The sequence below is a fragment of the Mesocricetus auratus genome, unplaced genomic scaffold (genome assembly GCF_017639785.1).
Source record: "Mesocricetus auratus isolate SY011 unplaced genomic scaffold, BCM_Maur_2.0 Super-Scaffold_100707, whole genome shotgun sequence".
In the NCBI taxonomy this organism is placed as follows: Eukaryota; Metazoa; Chordata; class Mammalia; order Rodentia; family Cricetidae; genus Mesocricetus; species Mesocricetus auratus.
Window position 1 is genome coordinate 13,840,730 of NW_024429269.1, and position 3,037 is coordinate 13,843,766.

The window sequence follows — 3,037 nt, forward strand, 5'->3', positions numbered from 1 at the left end:
TTCATGTTTAAAAAAGCCAACAGCAAATGCTGACTAAATGAATCAATTTTGACTCCTCTGGCCAATCTCAGAGCAGTTCCTGTCAGGTGTTTAAAGATTATTGCACTTGCTGTTCAAGAAATAGAGACTAATTAGGGACAAAGACTCAAGGCCAGTGTGAGACTCAGGACTTCATCATCAGACTTATATCTATAGAAGCTATATTCCTCAAGGACCTTCGCAGCCCCACACTACAAAGCCAAAGCAGGACAGTGCAAGCAGTAAACAAGGCAACAGACCCTTTGCCAAAACTCCAGGCTGTAAACTCTCCAGGAATCACCTTGGTTTAACTTTGGTGACACGTTAATTCTACAGAGCAAGGAGCAAGGAGGATACTTTTTTTTTTTTTTTGGTTTTTCGAGACAGGGTTTCTTTGTAGCTTTGGAAGCTGTCCTGGAACTCACTTTGTAGACCAGGCTGGCCTCAAACTCACAGAGATCCACCTGCCTCTGCCTCCCGAGTGCTGGGATTAAAGGCGTGTGCCACGAACGCCCGGCTGGAACTAGCTCTTGTAGACCAGGCTTGTCTCGAAATCAGAGATCTGCCTGCCTCTGCCTCCTGAGTGCCTGGGATTAAAGGCATGTGCCACCAAGGAGGATCCCATTAAACTGCCTGACAATAACGTTTATTAGTGTACAATATTCATGCATTTTATGTGTGAAATAAGAAACAAAACTCAATATGGTTTTTAAAACAAGTCCTAGCTATTATTGCTATGTTTAATGCTGCTGTGAAAACACGCACAGGGATGAACTGTATAAGATAGCGTAAGTCTTGTTTATTTCCACTTGAGTTGCTTGTGGTTTTGCTAAACCATCCTGCTATAGACTTCAATTAGCTCAGTGGTAGAGTATTTGCCCAACATGCATGAAGCCCTGGGTTCAAACCCTAGCACCACAAATCTATACATTAATTTAGAAATTTAATTTTTACTCATATTTTCTTTCTTTCTTTTTTTGAGACAGTGTCTGTCTACATATCATGGCGGTCCTGGAACTCACTAAGTAGACCAGGCTAACCTTGAACTCACAGATCTATTTGCCTCTGCCTCCTGAGTGCTGGGATTAAAGGCATACACATACACATCACTATTCCTGGCCTCTTCTATTATTTATTTAGTTCTTTCTTTCCTTTCTTCTTTCCTTTCTTCCTCCCTTGGGACAAGAGTTCTCTGTGTAACAGCCCTGTCTGTCCAGGAACTCACTTTGTAGACCTAGCTGGTCTCAAAATCACATAGATCTTTCTGCCTCTGCCTCTTTAGTGTTGGAATTAAAGGTGTGTGCTACCACACATGGCTTTATTTTGGGTTTTTAATTTTATTTTTTGAAATTTTATAAATTTTTTTCACGTTATTCCCAGCTTTGTCCCCTCCTCCCTAGCCCCTCCACCAAACCCCCCATTCTCATCCCATCCTCCCTCCGCTCCCCAGGGAGGGTAAGGCCTTCCATGGGGAATTTTCAAAGTCTGTCATGTCATCCCAGGCAGGGCCTAGGCCCTCCCCCATGTGTCCAGGATGAGAGAGCATCCCTCCATGTGGAATGGGTTCCCAAAGATCATTTGTATGCCAGTGATAAATACTGATTTACTATCCGAAGTCCCATAGATTGCCCAGGCCTCCTCACTGACCGCCAGGTTCAGGGGGTCTGGATCAGTCCCATGTTGGCCTCTCAGTCACCAGTCTGGGGTCCATGAGCCCCCCTTGTTCAGGTCAGCTGCCTATGGGTTTCCTTTGCTCGTCATTCCTCCAGTTCAGTTCAGTGTTTAGCTGTGAGTGTCTGCTCTGCTTCCATAAACCACTGGATGAGGGTTCTGAAGCAGACAGGCCGGTGTCTATTTTGGGTTTTTAAGATAGGGTTTCTCAGTGTAGCCCTGGCTGTCCTGGAACTCATTCTGTAGACCAGGTTGGCCTCAAACTTATGAGATCCGCCTGCTTCTGCCTCCTGAGTGCTGAGATTAAAGGTGTGAGTCACCATGCCCAGCCCATTTCATTTAAAAAACACATATTTTTAATTTTAATTATGTGGCTGTTTGTGTCCATGTAGGGGCTCTGCTTATGTGAGTGCAGGTGGCCGTGGAGGCCAGAAGGGGGCAGCAGATCCCGTGGAGCAGTGCATGGTCTTAACACTGAGCCAATTTTCCAGCCACACAACTTCCACTTTTATTTTAGAAGTTAACGATATCATTTAATGGAGATACTAGTATCATCATCAACTGTTTTAGTGTATAACTAAATGATGAGGAGAATGAACTCTAGAGTTTAGCTGCTGAGGTCCAAATCCTAGCTGCGCGATTAGTAACTCTGTGACACTGGGCAAGGATATTTCCCCTCCCTCCCATCTCCCAATTAAATACTGTAATAATGCCGAGTGTCTTTACTGTAAAACTCTGTGGAGAGCAGGAGAGGTGGGTCGGCAGTTACGAGCACACACCGCTCTTCTAGAGGACCCGAGTGGATTCTCAGGGCCCCCTTCTGGCAGCTCACATCCACCCGTGACCCAAGCTCCACGGCGTCGTCTGGGCCCTGTGGCGCCTGCACTCCTGTATACACAGAGCCCGACACCATACTCATAATTTAAAAAATGAAACAAACCTCTGAAAAAGATCAGTAGATAAGTTAGAACACATTTTATATATCAGTGTAAAATTGTCACTAGTTTATTTTTCAAAAATGAAACTGGAAAATCGGCAGTCCTGTGTCCACCGCTCATCCTCTGGCGTTCTCCACTCGCAAGACTTAAGCTAGGATTCGCGGCCTTTCTTTCATCGCTAAGCCCATCATCACCTCTATCCCAAACCTGTAGCCTGGGTTTAAGAAAACACTGAGGTCTGGAGAGTTAACCCCTCGGCATTTTGAACTTTCCGTGCAAGGAAATGAAAGATTATCGCCCCCCCCGCTTTAACCCTTCTCATGCTGGAGTTACTCATTTGGGACCCCGAGGGTGGAGTCAGTCCCGCCCCCTGGTGCGGCAGTGAAGATAGATACCGAGCCACCTGTCAG